This window comes from Heptranchias perlo, chromosome 2, assembly GCF_035084215.1.
Source record: "Heptranchias perlo isolate sHepPer1 chromosome 2, sHepPer1.hap1, whole genome shotgun sequence".
Lineage (NCBI taxonomy): Eukaryota > Metazoa > Chordata > Chondrichthyes > Hexanchiformes > Hexanchidae > Heptranchias > Heptranchias perlo.
In genome coordinates, this window is record NC_090326.1 from 87,284,463 (window position 1) to 87,297,652 (window position 13,190).

The following is a 13,190-nucleotide window of genomic DNA, read 5'->3' on the forward strand; positions in this document are numbered from 1 at the left end:
GTTACATGAGAGACCTCTCCCAGATGGGGGAGGCCTGTCACGTTTTTAGATTTTTGCCTATTTGGCCAAAGAGGGATTTTGGGTTCATTTATATTAAGATGTTGCTATTAAGTTAAATTAAGGAAACAAGAGGTTAACACACCACAGAATACAAGGTATCTGGAAATGTGGATTAGATCTAATAGTTGGGACCAGATGAAGTGGCTAACGGAATTGTGTTTCTCGCATACCAAATCAGTTTGAGACAATGGGGTTTGTTGGTACATTTTACAGCTATTCATAGCTGTGGTGTTAGAATTACTTCCTTTTACTGAGCTCAGCAGCAGGGTGGATAGTGTGTTGTATGGCGCTCACACCAAGGGTGGTGGGGGTGGGGGTGGGGTTGGGGGGTTGTGGGGGGAGGGGTGATGGTAGTTTTGATTGACAGTGAAATTAGCCAAACCTCAACAAGTCTTTTGTGTTTTCACTGGCAAGGAAAGAAGGCAATCTGGAGAAGTTTGAGTGGGAGATAGTCACAGAGGCAAAGAACTATCTATTTCTAAAGTTAGTGTCAATTAGTTCAGTGAATACTGATTAGTAGAGTGAGGTTATCCCACAATAGGGGTAGAGTGGAATTTATTGTTATTTTTCAAGTTACAAGAAATAGATTGAGTTTCACTGCAAACTGTATTCCATTCAGTCATGTATCACATGTAAAATAAGCCAGTTTGTTAAATTGTAATTGGCCTCATCTTACTAGAGTGCTTTGACTCCACCTTCCGGAATATAGGAGAAACGCACATGAGGTATGTGTGAGATTACAATATCCTGTACACACAATGAGGGGTCTTATTGTTATGGTGCCTAGGCCACATTATTGTATGACTAGATATTGGGCAGTAAAAGTAAATTCTTGATTGTAGGGAATGTGGGGATCTTCATGCGAATGAATAACTACTGCAGACCCAAAATTTGTAACACTGCCTTATAGTGAGTTGATGCCAGTTACAGTCTTAAGCAAAGTCACAAATGTGATTTGGATTGTGACCATGGTGTACTATCCCTCCTCATCCTCTTCGACCTCTCTGCAGCCTTTGACGCGGTCAAACAGACCATCCTCCTCAAAAACCTCCTCTCCGTTGTCGACTTCAGTGGGACTGCAGTCACTTGGTTTCACTCTTATCTCATTGATCATAGCTACAGCATCATCAGCAATTACTTCTCTTCCCGCTCCTGTACGGTTACTTCTGGAGTCCCATAAGGATCTATCCTTGGCCTCCTCCTCTTCCTTATCTACATGCTGCCCCTTGGCAACATTATCTGCAGACATGAGATCACCCAGCTCTAATTCTTAAGCACCTCTCTCGACCCATTCTCCACTCACAGAATGCTCAGTTCCTTGGCACGAGGGCCAGGAAATTCAGCCCTCACATCTCCAGAATTGACTTTCTACGTCCATCTTTTTGGTATAATTGTTGTGCGAAAATCCATCATTCTGCTAGAGGAAGAGGAAATTGACAACAAGGTTAAAGATTAGGCGTGTTGAAGGGCACACGCCATTGTCACACCAAAACTTTCATCCTAGTGATTTGAAAGATCTCGATATATCTGAGGCAAAGAAAAGGACATATTAGCCACAGTGATGGCATTTCTATGCATGTATGACTCCTGCATTTCCCATGTTGTAGCAGTGACAGTAAATTAAATTTAAATCTTACAAATTTTTTTTTAATCGTTCATGGGATGTGGGCGTCGCTGTCGAGGCCAGCATTTATTGCCCATCCCTAATTGTCCTTGAGAAGGTGGTGGTGAGCCGCCTTCTTGAACCGCTGCAGTCCGTGTGGTGAAGGTTCTCCCACAGTGCTGTTAGGTAGGGAGTTCCAGGATTTTGACCCAGCGACAATGAAGGAACGGCGATATATTTCCAAGTCAGGATGGTGTGTGACTTGGAGGGGAACGTGCAGGTGGTGTTGTTCCCATGTACTTGCTGCCCTTGTCCTTCTAGGTGGTAGAGGTCGCAGGTTTGGGAGGTGCTGTCGAAGAAGCCTTGGCGAGTTGCTGCAGTGCATCCTGTGGATGGTACACACTGCAGCCACTGTGCACCGGTGGTGAAGGGAGTGAATGTTTAGGGTGGTGGATGGGGTGCCAATCAAGCGGGCTGCTTTGTCCTGGATGGTGTCGAGCTTCTTGAGTGTTGTTGGAGCTGCACTCATCCAGGCAACTGGAGAGTATTCCATCACACTCCTGACTTGTGCCTTGTAGATGGTGGAAAGGCTTTGGGGGAGTCAGGAGGTGAGTCACTCGCCACAGAACACCCAGCCTCTGACCTGCTCTTGTAGCCACAGTATTTATGTGGCTGGTCCAGTTAAGTTTCTGGTCAATGGTGACCTCAAGGATGTTGATTGTGGGGGATTCGGCGATGGTAATGCTGTTGAATGTCAAGGGGAGGTGGTTAGACTCTCTCTTGTTGGAGATGGTCATTGCTTGGCACTTGTCTGGCGTGAATGTTACTTGCCACTTATCAGCCCAAGCCTGGATGTTGTCCAGGTCTTGCTGCATGTGGGCACAGACTGCTTCATTATCTGAGGGGTTGCGAATGCAACTGAACACTGTGTAATCATCAACGAACATCCCCATTTTTGACCTTATGATGGAGGGAAGGTCATTGATGAAGCAGCTGAAGATGGTTGGGCCAAGGACACTGCCATGAGGAACTCCTGCAACAATGTCCTGGGGCTGAGACGATTGGCCTCCAACAACCACTACCATCTTCCTTTGTGCAAGGTATGACTCCAGCCACTGGAGAGTTTTCCCCCTGATTCCCAATGACTTCAGTTTTACTAGGGCTCCTTGATGCCACACTTGGTCAAATGCTGAAATTGACGGAAGGAAATATTTCCATTCAAATTTGGATTTTCATTTTATAATAGAGGCACAACGGAGAAATTTTTATCAACCATCAATACCTGCGCTTGAGAGCAAGAACTACCTTCTCCCATCTTGATGGATTATCAAGTAGCTTCTGTTAATGTTAAAAAGGACATAAACATGGGTTAACCATCACTACAGACCTCAGCTCTTTCGATCTTTCTCTTGTCTGGTTTGCCTCTCAGTAAAGTGAATATTGAACTGACTGAAACTAGTCTGGATAACATTCCTACATTTCCGCAAATTTAAGTGCTGACAGTATGATCTCTCCAATAGTTATAGATCCCTGCATGCAGAACTACTTAGACCGGGAATTTCCTCGCAGTTGCTTCCGCTCTGCCAATGTAACTTCACTGGAGGTGCGGCGGAAACCATGTTTATGTGCGTAAAAGGGGTTTCCACCTCACTTCCGGTGAAGTTACGGCAGGGGAGTAGGAGCAGCTCCTAGTTAGAGAAGTTACCCATATTTACAGGAGACTGCAAACCAGCCATCACATAAAATGTGACATCAAAGTCAATTTCAAATTAGAATTTCAACTTTAGTCAAGTTTTATTCATTTTAATTGTAATCAAATCTCCCAAAATTTTGTTACACTTATTTGTGCTATGAAAAAGTCTTAAACTATAATGACACGCATAGTGAAAAAGAAAACATGCAAAAAAGTTCTAAGCATGCACCTTTGGAAAAAAAAACAGACATATCTCTAATTTGCTACAATAAAAGAAACAAAATTGTCTAAGATCAACCTGAATTGTCATTTTATATATAACATTTAACAGACACAAATTTAACAAAGATTTTGCTTTTTTAATGAAAAAAATCTTTGCTAAATTATTCTGGTAAATTACAGAGGAATATGTGAAAGAGGTTCCAAAATTTTGTACATTTTTTGCTGCTTTTCAAAATTTAGTTGTGCACTGTTTGATAAATGCATAGGGCACATTTCGCATTAACTGTGAAGTTTGATTTCTAACTCTCCCCTGGCATTTGAATGAAAGATCTGATTAGTAATTTTCTGCTGTATAATGCAATCAGCAAAATTCACCTCAAGAGCAAGCAATTTCCTAAATAAACCTGTTTCTTTCTGGGCTGTTCTGTTCCTTGATACATACATAAAAAGTTTTAACATTGGTATCAATTCCAAATCTTTTTCTCATTTATATATATATATATATATATATGTATATATGCATGTCTACATATGTAGTTAGGACTTGATTAATCTGAGAACTTTCCTAATATGAATGTTTTGTTTTTTTCACTTTCATTGTACAAATATAAAAAGGCCATGCCACTTTTTATTACTGTAATTGCAAATCATTCCTTTCGGGGGAAATATATATATATATTCATATATATAGTTTTATGTGTAATGTTCAAGTTTCCCTTAGTCAGGATGAAAATAAAATGAAACTTGCTAAATCTGTGTAAAAGTCAGTCCCACTAAAAGTGTTAGAATTTGAAATAAATTCAGTCTGTTATGATACTATAGGATTTTGGACTGGCTGGATGCTCATATAGTTCTGATTTTCAAAAGAGCTGTCAAGTCAAAACCAGGGAACTATAGGCCCATTAGTTTGACTTCAATCAGAGGCAAGATCCTAGAAGGAATCATAAGAGAAGCTCTTTGTTCTCACGGCTTCTGGAAAAAAAGATTGTTCTTACTAATAAGAACATAAGAGCATAAGAAATAAGAGCAGGAATAGGCCATATGGCCCCTCGAGCCTGCTCCACTATTCAATATGGTCATGAGTGATCTACCTCAACTCCATTTTCCCGTCCTATCCCCATATCCTTTGATTTTCTTAGTGTCCAAAAATTATCGGTCTCAGTTTTGAATATACTCAATGTCTGAGCATCTACAGCCCTCTGATGGAGAGAATTCCAAAGATTCACAACCCTCTGAGTGAAGAAATTCCTCCTCATCTCGGTCCTAAATGACCAGCCCCTTATCTTGAGACTATGACCCCTAGTTCTAGATACTCCAGCCAGGGGAAACAGCTTCTCAGCATCTACCCTGTTAAGCCCTCTAAGGATTTTATACGTTTCATTGAGATCACCTCTCATTCTTCTAAACTCCAGATAATATAGGCCTATTCTACTCAATCTCTCCTCAGAGGACAACCCTCTCATCCCAGGAATCAATCTAGTGAAACTGCATTGCACCCCCTCCAAGGTAAGTATATCCTTCCTTAGGTAAGGAGACCAAAACTGTACATAGTACTCCAAGTGTGGTCTCACCAGAGCCCTATATAATTACAACAAGGCCTCCTTACTCTTATATTCCAACCCCCCTTGTAACAAAGGCTAACATACCATTTGCCTTCCTAATTGCTTGCTCCTGCATATTAACTTTCTGTTGTTCATGTACAAGGATGCCCTAATCACTTTGAATACCAACATTTATTACTCTCTCACCTTTTAAAAAATATTCTGCTTTTCTATTCTTCATACCAAAGTGGATAATTTCACATTTCCCCACATCATACTCCATCTGCCACCTTCTCGCCTACTCACTTAACCTATCTATATCCCTTTGCAGTCTCTTTACGTCCTCCTCACAGCTTACTTTGTCACCTAGCTTTGTATTGTCAGCAAACTCGGATACATTACACTCGGTCCCCTCATCTAAGTCATTGATATATATTGTAAACAGCTGAGGCCCAAGCACTGATCCTTGCGGCACCCCACTAGTTACAACCTGCCAACCCGAAAATGACCCGTTAATTCCTACTTTCTTTTTTCTGTCCGTTAACCAATCCTCAATCCATGCTGATATATTACCCCCAATCCCATAAGCCCTAATCTTGTGTAACAACTTCCTGTGTGGCATTTTATTGAATGCTTTTTGAAAATCCAAATAGACTACACCTACTGGTTCCCCCTTGTCTACCCTGCTAGTTATACCCTCAAAAAACTCTAATTGATTTGTCAAACACGATTTCCTTTTCTAAAACTGTGTTGACACTGCCTAATCATATTATGAATTTCAAAGTGTCCTGTTACTACATCCTTAATAATAGATTCTAGCATTTTCTCTACTACTGATGTTAGGCTAACTGGCCTATAGTTCCCTGTGATTGAATTTACTAGGATGGTGGACAAGGGTAGCCCAGTGACACCGTTTCCTTAAATTGTCAGAAACCCTTTGATAAGGCACTGCACAATAGATTACTCTACAAGATAGAATCTTGTCGAATTGGTGAGAAGTTGTAACAGTGGATTTAGAACTGGTTGCATTCCTGTGGGCAGAAAGTGGTTGTTAATGGTCATGGATTTGCTTGAAGATGGTTATCAATGGTGTCCTGCAGGAATCAGTATTAGGCCTGTTGATTTTTACTATTTTCGTTAATAACCTGGATGTAGATGTTGGGGGAACAGTCTGGAATTTGCAGATAACACAAAGATTTTAGCAAGTGTCAGGACTGTGGATGAGAATAAACTATTGCATGCAAATGTTGATGCTATGGGGGGATGGGCCTGCTTGCGGCAAATGTTATTTAACTTAGATAATTGTATTCCTATGTATGTAGGCAGGACCAATGCCAAGTATACTTACACCCTACAGGGTAGTGAACTGAAGTCTGTTGAGAAAGAAAAAGATCTCACTGTTGTAGTACATAATCCTCTTAAGGTTCATGACAAGTGCTGTGAAGCAATAGGCAAAGCAACTAGGGTATTAGATTGTATTGCCAGGATGATTCAATATAAAACAAAACACACCATTTTGTCCTTGTATAAGACTTAGGTTAGGCATCACTTAGAATACAATGTCCAGTTTTGGTCTCCTCACATGTTGGTTGATAAAGAAGCATTGGGAAAGATTCAAAGTAGGGTCTCAGAAATGATACCTGACTTAATCACCTTAGTCACCCAGATAAGCTTAAAAAGCTGGGTTTAGTTAGTTTAGAGATTGCAGGGCAATCTGTTAGAGGTGTTTAAAATAATGAAGGGTCTAAATTGTATTCATATAGACAGATTATTTCAATTAGATAGGTTAGAGAAAACCAGGGGCCATGTGTATAAATTATGCAAAGGCAGAACTAGGTTAGATGTTAGGAAGTTCTTCTTTTCTCAGAGAATAATGGACCTGCGGAACAAGTCTAGCTCATTGAGTGCGAATTCGCTGCATAGCTTCAAAAAAGTGTGACCAATTCCTGGCTGGGGCAGAGATCACTGCCTACAAAAGGTTGGTGAAGTATTAAATAATATAAATCATGGTCAATGTGGTCTCTTGGATTTGTTCTGATTGCCTAGAAGCATTGGAGAGGAAATTTACGGATTGTTTTTCTCCTTAAATTGGCTTTTAAGTCTATTTTTTTGTTGCCTCTCCCAAGTGATTACATGGCTGTTGGTGAGTGGGGATGTTGTGAATCATGGTGCTTAAGGCATCACGATTGTGTGGGGCAGGCTCGATAAAGCAGATGCTCTTTACTTGTCTATCATTTTTGTATGTTCGTATTCATTGTCTTTTAAAGAGATTGCATTTGGTTTGTCAATTTTTTCATTTATCGCAAGCTAATCTTAAAGTCACAAGCATTGTCAGAAATTATGATATCAATTAAATAATACAGGCACTGGTCCAAACAAAGTTCCAGTGAAGCACTGATCTAACACTACACACATGGACAAACTGCAATGGGAGCTCTTTACAATAAACCCATAGGCATATTTCATTTGGAAAAGAGACTTTTGTTTTCAACATGATTATTGTCAGTGTTTTGAAGCCTCATCAACTCCTTTTATCCTCGCTGGTAATCAAACCTGACGATTTCTAGGTTTGAATTTCTGCAGGATCTTTCAATCACCCACTGTAACTTTGGTGGAAGATTTGCGGAATCCTCAGGGAAACGATGTCAATGGTTTGTACGGTTTATACACCAGATCCAGTTATTGTTTAATGGAGAAATTCTTTAAAAAAAGTGTGTCAAATGTAATCCCGCTATTCAAGAAAGGAGGGAGAGAGAAAACAGGGAACTACAGACCTGTTAGCCTGACATCAGACGTTGGGAAAATGCTGGAATCTATTATTAAGGAAGTGGTAACAGGGCACTTAGAAAATCGTAATATGATTCAACATGGTTTTATGAAAGGGAAATCATGTACAACAATTTTTTTAGAGATTTTGAGGATGTAACTAGCAGCGTAGATAAAGGGGAACCAATGGATGTAGTATATTTGGATTTTCAAAAGGAATTCAATAAGGTGCCACATAAAATGTCGTTACACAAGGTAAGGGCATATGGGGTTGAGGATAATATATTAGCATGGATAGATGATTGGTTAACGGACAGAAAACAGAGAGTAGGAATAAATAGGTCATTTTCAGGTTGGCAGGCCGTAACTAGTGGGGTGCCGCAAGGATTGGTTCTTGGGCCTCAGCTATTTACAATCTATATTAATGACTTAGATGAAGGGACCGAGTGTAATGTATCCAAGTTTGCTGACGATACAAAGCTAGGTGGAAAAGAAGGCTGTGAGGAGGATACAAAAGAGTCTGCAAAGGGATATAGTCAGGTTAAATGAGTGGGCAAGAAGGTGTAGATGGAGTATAATGTGGGGAAATATGAAGTTATTCACTTTGGTAGGAAGAACAGAAAAACAGAATATTTTTTAAATGGTGAGAAATTATTAAATGTTGTTCAGAGAGATTTGGCTGTCCCTCATAAAAGATACACAGAAAGTTAGCATGCAGGTACAGGAAGCAATTAGGAAAGCAAATGACACGTTGGCCTTTGTTGCAAGGGGGTTGGAGTACAAGAATAGGGAAGTCTTACTACAATTGTACAGGGCTTTGGTGAGACCTCACCTGGAGTACTGTGTACAGTTTTGGTCTCCTTATCTAAGGGAGGATATACTTGCCTTAGAGGCGGTGCAGCGAAGGTTCACCAGATTGATTCTTGGGATGAGAGGGTTGTCCTATGAGGAGAGATTGAGTAAAATGGGCCTATACTCTCTGGAGTTTAGAAGAATGAGAGGCGATCTCATTGAAACATATAAGATTCTGAGGGGGCTTGACAGGGTAAATGCTGAGAGGTTGTTTCCACTGGCTGGAAAGTCTGGAACTAGGGGACATAGTGGCAGGATAAGGGGTCGGCCATTTAGGACTGAGATGAGGAGGAATTTCTTTACTCAGAGCATTGTGAATCTTTGGAATTCTCTACCTCAGAGAGCTGTGGCTGTTGAATCATTGAGTATATTCAAGGTTGAGATAGATTTTTGGACTCTAGGGGAATCAAGGGATAGGGGGATCGGGCAGGAAAGTGGAGTTGAGGCCAAAGATCAGCCAAGATCTGATTGAATCGAGGAGCAGTCTCAAGGGGCCGTATGGCCTACTCCTGCTCCTAGTTCTTATGTTCTTATGTTCAAAGTACTAGGTGATGAATTTCCATGGGGGATCTCCTGTTTGCCTGCTGTAACTTTGGCGGAAGAGCTGCGGAAACCCTGAAAAAAGTGTAAACACCATTTACGCCATTTCTCTGGGGTTTCCATGGATCTTCCACCAAAGTTATGGCAGACGATGGAGAGAACCCCACGGAAATCCACCCGCCCTGATGTTTATCACTTTGCTTTCCAAATTTATGTTAACAAATTGGCAAAATGTGGAATGGAAGTACACAAGCATATGGCATGTTGTACAGATTGCCTGGAATTTCCTCGATGTTATTTACATTGCTGTTGCACCTTTAAAAGTATAACATCTGCCAATAACCTCTAAAGGAAAATACATGGAAGTTTCCTATGTATGCTCATTTGCATATCCATTGGTACAGGCATTGGTGTAAAATTCATATAAAATCAGTGCAAGCAGCTGAAGCAGCAGGAAACTAGCGCTCTTCGGCAGAACACTTTGGTGGACAAGTAGGTAAGACAGGAACAGGGCTTGGCTCCATCCTATTTCTCTCAAGTTACTTCACTGCATGCCTTACCAATACATTTATTACACTTGGGGCAGAATTCTGAATACTCAAGTGCCATTTGTGTCCAGAAGGTAGCAGGACATGGCATCAATCCAAGAGATGAAGAATGCACATCTTCACTCCTTCATACCTCCAAGCCCTCCTGGCGGACAGTGAAGGCAAGACAAACAGACTCCTGGGTGTGGATTATCACATATGCCACCTGGAGGGAGGCAGCACTGGCACTGACTGCCAACTCTCTCACTGTTCTACAGTCTTGGGGATGAGGGAGTTGACACTCAGTGCCAGTGCCACCTCCCTCCCCTCAAGACTGTAGAACATTGTCGCAAGAAGTTTCACATTCTCAGCAGGGCTGGCAAAGTAACACACTGCACACTTCTTCCTTGCCAACCCTGGGCACCAGCACACTCTTCACCCTCTTAAAGCAACATTTGCAGAAAAAAGCATTTTAAGGGGGAGACTCTAACTCAGTATCTTGCACTACAGCTATCCATTTCGCCTCACAGGAATTATTCACCTGCACAACACTAAAATCGCTCCCTTCACTTTTATACCCTCATATCTCCACGTCTCTTACTTCACCTCTTCCATGCTACTTCAACTTCTCAGTCTTACCCTCAGTCATATTACCTTCTTGCAAAATAAATCGGTGTGCAATGCCCACCATTGGAAAGCCTCCAGCGAGGGAATCCCCAACCTTATGGACCTCACCACCTTTGAGGACAAGGCATTGCAGCTTTTGGGGACACTGAACACCTACACTGTTGCCTGACATCCCTCTGAAGCACCACACAGACATAACCTTCCATTCCCTTCTCTATTTCTTTCCACAGAGTAGTTAGCAGATGGGTGTGGCTTCAGATCTTCATGCAGCAGGTCACAGTGATGGTCAATTATAGCTTTTGAGGAGCAAAATCTTCTGATGCAGAGCTCCTCAGAGAGGTCTTCAGAGAGGACCCCTGCTACCTATACATTTTTTGAGGGGATGGGGGGGTGGGGGTTAATATCACACAGGCTGCATTCTTCTGGCATTCTGCCTGATTCTCCTTCTTTCCAATCAGTGCTGCTCTTCCTCCTCCATAATAATGGCATGCAGTGGAATGCCCAGGGGAAAAGCCATAGCAGGGAGTCCAAAAATCTTCAAGTGGTCTGGTGTAGTAGCAGGTAGTGAAGATCAAAGGCAGGTCTTAGTAGTTAAAATAACCAAAAATAAAAGTTTACACAGGTAGCGGCACCTCATATATTTGGGTTTAACCTACCCAGAGTGCAATTGGGAGTATGTCCAGGAAACTCAAGTCTACAGTGCCACTGGCTGACAGACGCACATGTGCAAATGAGCCCAGCTGGCAGATAGCAGGAGGGGGCCATAAGGATTGGTTAGAGGGAGCAATTTAAAGGCACACTAGCAGCATAAATCACTTAAACTTGAATTTCCTTGCTAAAAATCATTCCTACACCCTTCCAGTGCAATTATGTATTGTGTAGCATGTCATATTGGCAAGAAAGATTTCTTCAGCTGAAATAGCCTTCAATGAGGTGGTTACTGCTCTATCTTGTTGACTGCAGTATATAATAGTGCAGTCCTTACAGGCAGTCATAGGTCGGGAATTTCCTCGGAGCTGCTCTTGCCATAACTTAATCAGAAGTGTGACAGAAGCCCTGTTAATGTCCGTAAACGGGGCTTCTGTTGCACTTCTGATGAAGTTAAAACAGTAGAGCAGGAGCAGCTCCGAGAAAATTCCCTGACTATTGTTTCTCCTTTGAGGGTACAGACCCATGTTGTGCTGATGTCAAGGTGGATGCCCCTCTTCATAGGTTATGCAGTATGAGGCACACCATAAAGATTAGGCACATTGGATGCCCCAGTATAACCTATCACCTATTATGATGAAATTCTTGCTTGAGCATCCTGAAAGATCGTTCAATAGCAGGTAGTACATATGAGGTGAGTCATAAGTAGAGACTTCGGACCATAATCATAGTCCCCTAAAAGTCGGCCAGACACACAAAACATACTAAGAATGAAGGAAGCACGAGATGACCCTGGGAGATTTGCAATCACTTATATGATAAGGTGCTGGGCTTTACACAATACCTGCATATTGACATTATGAAAGCTGTTGCAGTTCATTGGATTGAATTACATTTTCTTTCAATGGGGCCACAGTCAATTGCATCCAGTGCTCTTTGGGGTCCAACTGGAACATAAGCCTTTATTGTGCATCTAATTGTTTTTCTGTATTTCTAGCAAAATGAATAAGTATGCCTGGCTTCCAGAAGGGGGTGTAACTATAACCTCCTGAGTACAGATGCACACGATACCTTGGGTAATATCAATATAGTGGCCCAGTGCTTGGAAAGCATGCAACATAAAAATATTTGAACATTTTGTTAAACCCACTGAGAACAGCATGTGTTGGTTGGTTGGTTGATTTTGAATTTTTGAGAAGCCAATCTATGAAAATTGGTCACTGCAGCTTTCACTGAATGAACATAAGAGGGAAAAATGGATGACAAGAAGAGAAATTTAGGACTTACATAGAAACATAGAAAATAGGAACAGGAGTAGGCCATTCGGCCCTTCGAGCCTGCTCCGCCATTCAATATGATCATGGTTGATCCTCTATCTCAATACCATATTCCCACTCTCTCTCCATACTCCTTGATGCCTTTTGTGTCTAGAAATCTATCTAGCTCCTTCTTAAATATATTCAGTGACTTGGGGCTCTATTTTAGCACCCGCTATCGCGTGCGTTTCCCGCGGGGGGGCTCCGAAAATCTGAGAATCCCGGCGCGGTACCGGAGCCCGCCCCAAACCCGCACACTTCCGGGTTCCCCGCTGACGCGCCGGCGTGCGCGCGCAGCCCCCGCTGGTGGGAATCCCGCAGGCAATTAAAGCCAGATGGATGCCACTTGACAGTATTTATGTGGGTATTTCAGGTCATTAACTGACCTGATTAAGGGACTATGTGGGATTTTAGAACAAAATGGGACTGTTTCCCACACTGGGGGAAACACTCCCAGGTCGAATGGACGTGTTGCAGCTGTCAGCCTGTGGCAGCTGCAAAGATCCATTTGACAGGTGGGGTGGGGAGACCCTCACCCATTGCAGGAGGCCACTCTGTCACTTGGGACAAAGTTTGGCCTCCACCACCCTCCTCCTGACAGTCAAAGTCACCAACCTGCACACTTACCCCGGGATCCGGAGACATGTACCTACCTTGCGGACCCCCTCAGATGTACATCTTGCGGATGGGGGCCGCCGTAGCTGCAATCATGACCCCCTCGGAGGGCAAACAGCATCACCAGCCTCACCAGCCTCGCCATCCACGCCGTCCACCTCTGACACGTGGAGCTCCACA